Source organism: Perca fluviatilis, chromosome 7 (assembly GCF_010015445.1).
Source record: "Perca fluviatilis chromosome 7, GENO_Pfluv_1.0, whole genome shotgun sequence".
In the NCBI taxonomy this organism is placed as follows: domain Eukaryota; kingdom Metazoa; phylum Chordata; class Actinopteri; order Perciformes; family Percidae; genus Perca; species Perca fluviatilis.
In genome coordinates this window covers 7951184-7962954 of record NC_053118.1, presented here as the reverse complement: position 1 = coordinate 7962954, position 11771 = coordinate 7951184, and positions in this window count along the sequence as shown.

The following is an 11771-nucleotide window of genomic DNA, read 5'->3' as shown; positions in this document are numbered from 1 at the left end:
TGTCACATACAGCAAACATCTCATCACTATCCGCCACCTGCCTGTCCCCTGAACACACTGTAAAAAAAACACGGTCTCTGTAGACAGCCCAGGCTCCACAAATGGCAACAAAAGTAATCTGTAACAACCTGCACCACCAAACATAACAAACTGACAAGAAGGATTTGGGGGTGGGGGTGGGGGGTTAGTGCGCGTAAGCACAGAAGGGAGGGAGAGGGGACGGGATGAGGAGGAGGGAGTATTGAAAATACTTCAAACGTCAACAAGAAGTGATGTCACCAACATCGCTTAGAGCACCTTTAACAAGTGCACCTTAGGTAGCTGCTTAATGGCTGCTTAACCTTAAAGGTCCCATGGCATGAAAATGTCACTTTATGAGGTTTTTTAACATTAATATGAGTTCCCCCAGCCTGCCTATGGTCCCCCCAGTGGCTAGAAATGGCGATAGGTGTAAACCGAGCCCTGGGTATCCTGCTCTGCCTTTGAGAAAATGAAAGCTCAGATGGGCCGATCTGGAATCTTCTCCTTATGAGGTCACAAGCTGAAAGGTTACCTCCCCTTTCTCTGCTTTGCCCGCCCAGAGAATTTGGCCCACCCATGAGAAAGAGAGATCACATACTAAGGAAAGCTCATTGTGGGACTGTGTAACTGTAATTCTGCACCAAGGCTGAAATAAGGGAAAGAGACTTCAGATACAGTATTAGGGGACCACTAAGGTCTATATAAAAGAGACTTCAGATACAGTATTAGGGGACCACTAAGGTCTATATAAAAGAGACTTCAGATACAGTATTAGGGGACCACTAAGGCCTATATAAAAGAGACTTCAGATACAGTATTAGGGGACCACTAAGGTCTATATAAAAGAGACTTCAGATACAGTATTAGGGGACCACTAAGGTCTATATAAAAGCATCCAAAGAGCACCATGTCATGGGACTTTTAACTTAGAACACAGCAGTGATGGGTCTGAGGTCTGACCTGAACAGGCCTGTTCAGATGAAAATAATGGTCACATTTTGACAGTATCGAGGTGTGATGTGACACTATATGTTCCTTCAATGGTCTATGTAATGTAATATTTGTGATGCTACTTGTCATTTAGCACATAAGCAACTGTACCATTATTTAAAAGATGCACCCCTAATACTGTAGCTTCTTAACAAGTGCACCTTAGCTAACTGCTGAATGGCTAACCTGGCTAACCTTGCTGGTGCATGAGTCAACCACTGATGGATGGGTCTGTTGTCTGACCTGAGCGGCCTGTTCACATGAAAATACCGGCCACATTTTGACAGTATAGAGGTTGAAGATCCACCAGGAACATTTACTGTATACATATTACCATAAGGAACAATAAAACAAGATTTAGCCAAGAATATATTAAAGGCTATTTAAACTTTACCCTTTTGAGTGGCTCAGTTTCTTTCAACCCTTTTACACTTGGATCCCCAAACTGAAGAGCACCGGAGAGACACGCTCTACAGACCTGAGGAGCACTCTTTGACTAAAAACAGAGTTTCTTTTGGGCTTCATTATCGTGCCTTTATGTTTTTATGATTAAAATGTATTTTAATATGCTAATGTCTTGCTTGTAGCACCACTTTGAGTAATGGGCAACTAAAATATTCCTTAAATGGCCATGATATGGTATGGCCCATACCATATCATACATGGTACTGCAGGTACAGTATGAGAATGATTTGTCACTGTGCTCCACAGTACCAATCTACAATGCCATAATTTCCTACGATAAAAGCAGGCTTAAATATAGCGAGCAAGTCACTGCAGAATTATTTTCATTCCTTTAAGAAATTACATTCTAAATCTGTGGCTTTAATTTGACGTGAAGGAAACATGCAAGACATTCCTTTAATGCTCTATGAAATGTAATATTTGTGATGCTACTTTCACTTGACTAAATAAAATGAAACTGAAATGAATTCTCTCTGCAGTCACTGTGTATTTAGGAGCTCGTCACAAACTGCTCTCTGACATTTCATAGTTGAAATGCTTGACTCTGCTACCTGAAAACCTCCTTTATGACCCTTGACATTTTCAATGTTCAATAACATTGTTTTCTCTCTCAGGTGAGAGACAGACGTTGTTGGTTTGGTGTATTCTTACTTTCAGGCAATCACCTCTAGAGTGGATGCAAACGTTAAATGGAAGACTAACTTAATAGACCCAATCACAATGTTTGTTTACAATAACTTCCGGTTAGAAACCTCCTGCGTCCCGTACATACAATTTAACGTTTCAGAGCAAACAGGACGAGGAACAACTATATATATATATATATATATATATATATATATATATATATATATATATATATAGTAATAGGCCAAAAGTTTGGATCACTACCTTCTCATTCATGCGTTTTTTTTTATTTTCATGATTATTTGACATTGTAGATTCTCGACGGGAGGCATCAAAACTATGAATGAACACATATGGAATTATGTACAACAACAAAAAGTGTGAAATAACTGAAAACATGTTCGATATTTTAGATTCTTCAAAGTAGCCACCCTTTGCTTTTTATTAATAAGGGAAAAACTTCCACTAATTAACCCTGACAAGGCACACCTGTGAAGGTAAAACCATTTCAGGTGACTACCTCATGAAGCTCATTGAGAGAACACCAAGGGTTTGCAGAGTTATCAAAAAAAGCAAAGGGTAGCTACTTTGAAGAATCTAAAATATAAGACATGTTTTCAGTTATTTCACACTTTTTTGTTAAGTACATAATTCCATATGTGTTCATTCATAGTTTTGATGCCTTCAGTGAGAATCTACAATGTAAATAGTCATGAAAATAAAGAAACACATTGAATGAGAAGGTGTGTCCAAACTTTTGGCCTGTACTGTATATATATCCAGTATATCTCGTCTTTATCTAAAATGCATGTTTGATGCCTTCACATCTCAACACTTTGACAAACGTTAGCTTGGAAAGCTAATTTACCTGTTGGACCACTGACTACAGAAACTGACAGCACCCAAACTAGCAGTCAGTTCTACCGACGATGACATGTTGCTGTTCCTAACGCTAGATTTGGTTTACCAAAGACGCTAGCAAAGCAACACAGGACAGAAAATAAACTCAGCACCACTCACCTCCATGTTTACCTATATATCTTTAGCATGTGTGTGTTCACTTACACCTAATGTGCCACACAAATTACATGCTGGTGAGCCCTTTTTACTTTTGATCCTAAAGTTGAACTAGGTTATTTTACTAGAATCCTTCATGCCTCTTCTTCGCAGATAGTATACTGTATATTGGCCATGGCAAAGTAAGCAGACGTGCTACAGTGTGGACGTCTCTAATATATTCCGATTTAATATCGGTGAGTTGTGTGGCCAGAGGAGCCTCTATGTGGGAGAGTTTGGGGGAAGACTTTCGATTGGCCTTAAAAAGGTTCAGGCAAACCATCAGATTAGGAAAAGAGTAGCGAGTAACAAATGTGTTTAAATGGACAACATTTCAGTCCCAGTCAGATCTTTGTCAGGTCAAAAAGCCATCAGATAACCCAAGAAGGCCAGGCAGACACACTGTTTGCCGCAGCATTGCAGACAGTGAAGAAGGTGACAGGATGTCAGAGCCTGTTGCTGGAAAGAGAGGATGTTCCACATGATTTTGGTGTTTGGCCTGCCCCAGCTGTCCCTCTCTTTGGAGTTGAGTGTCTGAAAGGCCACTATCCTTTTGTTTATTTTTGGAAACAGGACACAGTATTGGCCTCCTTTAGAGTTGGGCCTTGTAAAACTCAGCCCACCTCTGCCAGCCAGGCTGCTCTACAGCATCCCTCTCTTCACTTCACACATTTTGTTTTCAAGGCCTCTTAACCACCCAAGCAGAGCTGTGACGTAATTCCAAATAAACATATCATCTGAGACAGAGGGATGTATCTAGGACAGATATTGTCCTGTCTGTGGGGAACAAGGCAAAACAGACTGTTCTGTGCAGCTGCAGCTTGCGTTCATTCTTATTCAGCGGAGGAGAGTCAGGGCTGCAGTGCAGCCTTGAACCCTGAATTCCCTCCCATATTTAAAGTTGTGTTCAAGTATGTTTTAACACTGTATAGCAACAACAACAACACATACATGCTTATTCATTCAGTTTGTTCCCACACTTCAAGAAACAGGAAACCGGTATCCTGTCATGCCATACAGCCCACAGTCCTAACTGCTGAGCCTAGTGGCCCCCCCACAGGCACTGTGGACTCAACAATAGTTAAGTGGGACACAGCAAGAAACCACACATGGGCCATTGCACAAGCAGCTGCATCACCGTCTGAGAGTGATGGTGACCTGCATGTGACCTACGTCTCTGTTTAAAAAATGTCATTCGCTCTATTGATCTGTGTGTGCTCTCTCCAGTCAAACATTCTTCTCTCGCTTTTTTCAAACCAGCTGTTATTCAACCACACAAATCTTCTTGTTGTTTGTTGTAGAGCTGGGTGATATGGAGAAAATCAAATATCACGATATTTTTGACCAAATACCTCGATATCGATACCGCAACGATATTGTAGTGTTGACAATTGGTGCTTTCACTAAATATTTACACAATGAGATTTTTGATAAATAATCATCAGTAATATGGATATAATGACTAAGTGGGTAAAGGCAAATAATAGAACAGTTACATCAGTCTGGTAAGTTCAGAAAATGACATCACTTTACTGTAATGCAGCCTTTAACACCAGGAAAAGACAACACTTATGCCATATCACGATATTACGATTTTCAAAATCTAAGACGATATCAAGTCTCATATCACGATATCGATATAATATCGATACATTGCCCAGCTCTAGTTTGTTGTATTGTTAATTGTGGATACTGGACTGCTGGGTAATCAATGAATGGTGATCTGTTTGATCTCACTGTCATCTGTCGATCGTAGACGTGGCGCATGGTTTCCTGGTGTTTCTGACATTTCTTGTGGCTGTGTGAGCCCTGCGTGAGCCCAATCATAGGCTAAACACTATAACAGTAATGTAGCAGCACTGGAGCCTGAAATTGTTATTCCATCGGCAATTTTGGAGAGAGGCCAACACTACTAGGACGGAACCTGGCTTAAAGACCACGACTCTGGCGTTGATCTTTACATTGAAGGATTTGGCCAACCCTGGCATCTGGATCATGACAAAGCAGCAACCTCCGGTGATGAGCAATAACAACTTACCAAAAGCTGCAGTTCATTGAGATGCCACTTGAGGCTTGATCCAAGAGGGAGTCAATCCCCACGAAATGATCGTCAGCTTAAAGGGATACCCTGTGCTCCACTCCATAGCGGGTGATACCGTGAAAATTAGTTGAGGACTGCAGTGCAATTGTGAGAAGTTCGACCGCAATGGCAAACAGCAATGGGGACAGGGGACAACCCTGGCGTGTCCCTCTAGTTCGCATGTGTCAAAATCAAGGCCCGCGGGCAAAATTCGGCCCCTCGAAGACTTTGATCCGACCCGCATATCAATATAGGATCGCTTTTTCAAAATTTTGCCGCTTTTTGTCACTTTTGCCCACGTTGGTTATTTTTGACGTGTTTGCCACATTTTTTATGACGTTTTTGCCGCTTCTTTCGATGTTATTTTTATTTTTTTCGACCTTTTTCGGCATTTTTTTTGTAATGATGGCTAAGAAACTGCAATAATACAGTCAAATATATTTGACTTTTCTCCTAAATAAAAGCATGTCTAAATACATGTCTGGCCCTTGACGTGATTCTTATTTTCCAGTGTGGCCCTTAGTGAAATTGAGTTTGACGCCCCTGCTCTAGTTAATGGAAAGAAAGGAGACTGCATTGATTTGGTAGTAACACAAGCAACGGGGGCAGAGTAGAGGAGTCTGACCCATGAGATAAATGTGTTACCAAACCCAAATTTTCGCAGAGCTGTAAACAAGTATTCCAACTCTATACAGTCAAAAGCTTTCTCCGCATCCAGAGAAACAATGACCTCAGGAGGGAGAGAGGGACCCGAAGTGTGAATAACATTTGAGAGTCTTCTAAAATTGGCAGAAGAGTGGCACCCTTTAATGAAGCCAGTTTGGTCATCAGAAATAATCTGAGGCAGGATGTTTTCAAGAAATCTGGCCATCACTTCAGCAATAATTTTGGCTTTAATTAATTAATGAATGAGATCGGACGAAATGACCCACAGTCCAAGGGGTCTTTGTCTTTTTTAAGTAAAAGAGAAATGGTTGCTTGGGCGAGTGTCCAAGGACTCATTAAACATTTCCACGAGAAGTGGAGCAAGCTTACCACAAAACTTTTTTATAAAACGCTGCCCCATGACCATGTGGACCTGGCGCCTTTCCACTTTGCATAGATTTGATAGCCTCTGTGATCTCGTTAACTCTAATGGCCTGTCTAAATCATTAGCCAATTTCCGGGTCAATAGATGGGAATTCCAAGCCATTAAAAAGTCTTCCATACACCTTCTGTCGGGAGGAAGCTCAGACTTGTAGAGATACGAGTAAAAAGACTCAAAGACCTTATTAACGTCCTGAAGCTTGGAGACAATATTGTTAGAGCCATCTCTTATCTGAGGAATTAGCCGAGAGGCTACTTGCGGCTTAAACTGGTGTGCAAGTAGCCGACTATTCTTGTCCCCATACTCATATAACAGGCCATGGGAGTGCAACAATAAGCCTTCTGCTTCTTTTGTGGATAATAGATTGAATTCGGACTATAAATCTAGTCTCCTTTTATACAGCTCAGAAGAAGGGTCTGTAGCATAATCAGTGTCAAGTTAAAGAATAGAATCTGTAAGGTCTTGTAACCGTTTTTTTTCCGAATTCTGTTCACATGCTGTACGTAAGTGTGACGAAGGACGGCCTCTTCAGGCAGGTAAAACTGGCTGCTTGAGAATCAGCCAATCAGGAGCGGCGCTGCGCTCTGCTGTTCGCTGAAGAAGACTGCTTAAGTTTCAGTTTCGGGAAAGTTTGGACAAGAGAGCTGGCGTCGAAAGACTGAGCAGTTATATATAGATAAAAGAAGATAGTGTTGCTGTACTTATTTCTAAGTTCCTAGCATTGTGTGCGTGCAACTACCAGTAAGTAATACTGATGTTTGTTATTCGTTTTTATCTCATAATAATGTTACACTGTGTTTATTGCGCTGCAATAATGTTGTGGCAAGTTGCTGCTCGTTATTGTATAATGGCGGAGCCTCGCACTGCACGTGTGTTTGTTTAGAACGCTGCATATTAACGGAGGTGTTGCTTTGCAAGCCTTACGTGTCTCAATTGGAAAACATTGTATGTTGTTCTTGCACAATGTGTAACGTTGTTTATGTTAAGGAAGAATTCTGCAATTCATAATTATTATTATTATATACAGCTTAATTTAGCATGTGGTGTATCGTTGCAGTTAATGTGCAGCAAATTAATCTTTGAAGAGATATAGTGTACCAATGCATGTTTAAGTTTTGTATTTGCTTAGTAATAAGCATTTATTATGACACTGCATTTAAGTCATATTTAACAAAATTATAATTTAACTTCTTGATTGTGTTTGTTTTGTTATATACCTGCTAGGCATGTAATCCTTATTTGACATCTATATAGAGTCTACATTTTACTGATTTATGCCTGTTTCTCTGTTTCAGAACCACACACACTTGAACATTTATTCCAATAAAACACCTAAAAGGAACATCTTGTCTGCATTCTGATCGATGCCCCCTGGTGGCCACAACCTTTAAAAGATCAGCCAAAATATATACAGTCCTTTCCAATCAACAAAACAGTGGGAGATAATTTCACCACGCACAACAACCTTTAAAGTCTCCCAGAGCAGAGAATGAGATATTGAATCTGATTTGTTAGTAAGTACGAAGGTATCGATAGAATTTGAGATTTTGTCACAGAAACTCTTGTTGGAAAGTAGCAAGGTGTCAAATTTCCAGACAGGGAGGTCCTTTCTGTTCAAAGTAAAGCAAATATCCATCTGTAGTGGCGCATGAGCCGAGATCACAATGGCCAAATAGTCAACAGATTGGACAGAGTCTAAAAGGGTTCTATCAATAAAAAAAAATCTATTCTGGAGAAAGAGTGATGTACATGTGAAAAGAAAGAGAATGATTTCAATACGGTGTTCCTATAGCTCCATGGGTCCACACACCCGTTTTCTTCCATAAAGTTTGTTAAAGACCTGGACGTCTTGGAGAAAGGTGAGGGTCTCGGGGCACAGCAGTCTAAAACTGTGTCTACAACACAATTGACATCTCCGCCAAAAATAAGATTATGTGTATTCAAGTTTGGTAAAAAGGATAAGATCCTGTTCATGAAATCAACATCGTCCCAGTTAGGAGCGTAAACGTTGACTAGGAGAACTGGGGTTTAGAATAAAGTGCCTGTAACAATTACATACCTGCCATTTGGGTCAGAAATAGCATAAGATGGTGTGATGGTTGAGTTTTTTATTCATCAGTATCACACCTCTTGTCTTTATATTAAAGTTAGAATGAAACACCTGGCTGATCCAAGGTTGGTGTAGCCTAATGTGATCTGACTTTTTTAAATGGGTTTCCTGCAGAAACACAGTATCTGCCTTCAAGTTTTTTTGATGAGTAAAGAGCCTAGAACGTTTGATTGGACCATTCATTGATTTAACATTCCATGAGATCAGTCTAACTGAGTAGTATCTTACCAGAAAGTCACTTTCTAGAATATTACTTGAATTATCTGATATTTACTGTACTTAAGTATCAAAAGTAATTTTCTGATATTAAACGTACTTAAGTATTAGAAGTAAAAGTAAAAAGAAACATTTGATTATCACCAAAGGTGTGTAACGTTATCTTCATCACCACTGTCATTGGGGTGGTCATCGTCTGTTACGTTGGCGGTAGAGCCTGCACCAGGTGCTTCCATGGCGCTATCAGTTATTATGCTTCCTCCTCTTCTTCTTTAGTTTTGGCCAGATGTTTTTATTTTTTGTATTTTTGCTTGGCAACAAACAGGCATAAGGTCACCAACTAGAATGGAGCATGCATTAACTTGCAATCTAGGAGCAAAGATTCACCAAACCTTTTTTCAACAAATTTCTTCTGATTTTATTTTGTAGTAACGAGTAACTAAGATGCTCAGGGGAAATGTAATGGGGTAAAAGTATACATTTTATTTAGGAAATGTAGTGGAGTAAAAGTAAAAGTCTCCGGAAATACAAATAACGAAGTAAAGTACAGATACGTAAAAATTCTACTTAAGTACAGTAACGAAGTATTTGTACTTCGTTACATTACAAAACTGCATGCCAACTCAGGGGCAGGTCTAGAGGGGGACGTGGGGTGGGGAAATATGATTGCCCCCCCCCCGTGCGGACCCCAATCCATTAAGTGCTGTCAATCTGACAGATTTGATTTCCATTGGATCAGAGTCTGTCACATCGCTGCCTTTCCATTCAGTAAATGGATATATACTTAAAACACCTGTTTTATGGCAACTTTGTAATGTATTGAAATTTTGAGGCCAATTTAGTAGAAACATATTGAACTCAATAAACCTAATCCTGACTGACTATTGGTCTCCCCTGTGCCATCCCATTTTAAAAATCCTGGAATTGCCCCAGTGCCAACTCTGAGGATTCTGTTGTAGGAGGGATTGAACTCATGCTGGAGGTGTTAAGTTTAGCTCTTTACCAAATAAAGGCATTCTACCCTTTAATGTCTGCTGATAGATATTACTGGCGCTGTAAACACATATGCTTACCTAAACCTTGTTTTGTTGAAATACCTCTGCACAGTCTGTCAATGTCAATGTCAATGTCAATGTCGGTTGAGTTCATCCTGTCTTTAGGTGTGTTTGTCTGTTAAAGTGTGTCTGATGCTGTGTGATCTAATTCTGAGAGAGACACAAACACCAGCCTTCTGTTATCTTGCAGCTGCTCTCGCTACCTCACCTCCGGAGACACAAAGGTGAACTATTAATTGAGCCCAAGAAACGCTGTGATGAAGTGTTGCCAAATTGGACATGTTGGACTTTAACCTATGACCTGAATGTGACCTTTTATCTCAATTTCGCAGCATGAGATCCTAAAGATGGGAATTCTACCACAGAAAGTGCCTGGCCCTTTCCCAAACTGTTTCCCATGAAGCCCTCTCAGATAGTTCTGTGTAATGCAAACAACTACCGGCCAATCTCCAACCTTCCATTCCTAAGTAAAATCCTGGAAAAAGAAGTTGCCGCCCAAGTCCATCAGCATATGTCCTACCATGAGCTCTATGAGCCCCTTCAGTCAGGATTCAGACCGTGTCATAGTAAAGAGACCGCCCTCATCAAATCACAAATGATCTACTCACCACTGCTGACTCTGGACACATCAGCATACTCATTCTCCTCAACCTCTCCGCAGCCTTTGACACAATCTCCCATACCATTCTCCTCAACCGCCTATCCCATCACTTTGGTATCACTGGCACAGCTCTCTCCTGGTTTCAGTCTTACCTCTCACACAGGAAGCAATTTGTAACTATTAGCAACTCCCGCTCCCATCCAGCTCCGGTCAACCAAGGCGTGCCTCAAGGCTCTGTGCTTGGAGCCATGCTCTTTACCATCTACATGCCCCCCCCCTTGGTCAGATTATCCGGCAACATGGTCTCAGTTTCCACTCCTACGCCGATGATACACAGCTCTATATCAGCACCAAACCATCCTCTCAGCTCCCCCCCCCTCTCCCTGGTCAACTGTCTGCATGACATCAAAGTCTGGATGTCAACAAACCTACTGAATATAGACTAATGTGCCAATGATGCCCGCCATCACTTCTGCCAGCATGCAATCAGAGCTCCTGCTGCTGCCGCAGGGGGGTTTGTTAATTATGGAAATGTAATCATACAATTATTAGTTTTATTTTACTTTAAGCTTTATAAAACATTTAAATACAGCTTCATTCCACCAATATATGATTGCTTTTGTATTGATTAATGACTTAACTCTAATTGAATACTAGAAAAGTGTATAATTATTCCAGTGGCACACTCCAGGCTCCTAATTATTATGAGTTCATGAAAATAGTCTTTTTCGGTCAGTTTTAGGTTCGCTATAAACAAGAGTTGCCTGACGACTGTTGGGTTAATATACAGAATTTTGGCTAATCATTCAACTGGGTTAGTTTGACTGTAGACAGCCTGCTGCTCACAATGCGGGACATACCACTTAGAAAAGTAAACTGGCTGAGACATTATGAATCAGTAGGGTAGTTTATTTCGGATTACATTATCATAAACACAGCATGACCATTTGTGTGAATATGCAATTGGCAGAAACATTATAGCCTACATGTTTACACCAGTCCATTTCACACAATATAACTCACACAAGAAAAAACCCACACGGAAAAGGAACAAGCCCAAGGCTGTCCTAAACAATCCATGAAACAACCCAGAACATCAGCAATACCACAGAAGAAACAAATCCTCAGAGTGCTGCACAATTTCACCTCATCACTGAGGCCATCCCATAATATAACTCCCCAAACTAAAACACATATGTATTTAACATTGGTTCTAACTTTACATATTTAAAAATACTCTTAAATTATAACTTAATTCTCTTAATTCAAATAAATGTTGAATACAAATAGGAAAGCTTTTATTTCTGACTCGAAAATTAGATAAGATAAGATAAGATATACTTCATTCAATAAAGTATATCTTCGGGGACAATAAAGTTTATTGTCCCCCCAACGGAAATTAGTTTTGGACTCTGTCCCTTCCGCAGCTTTACAAAGACAACACAAAATACAGAAATCATAAG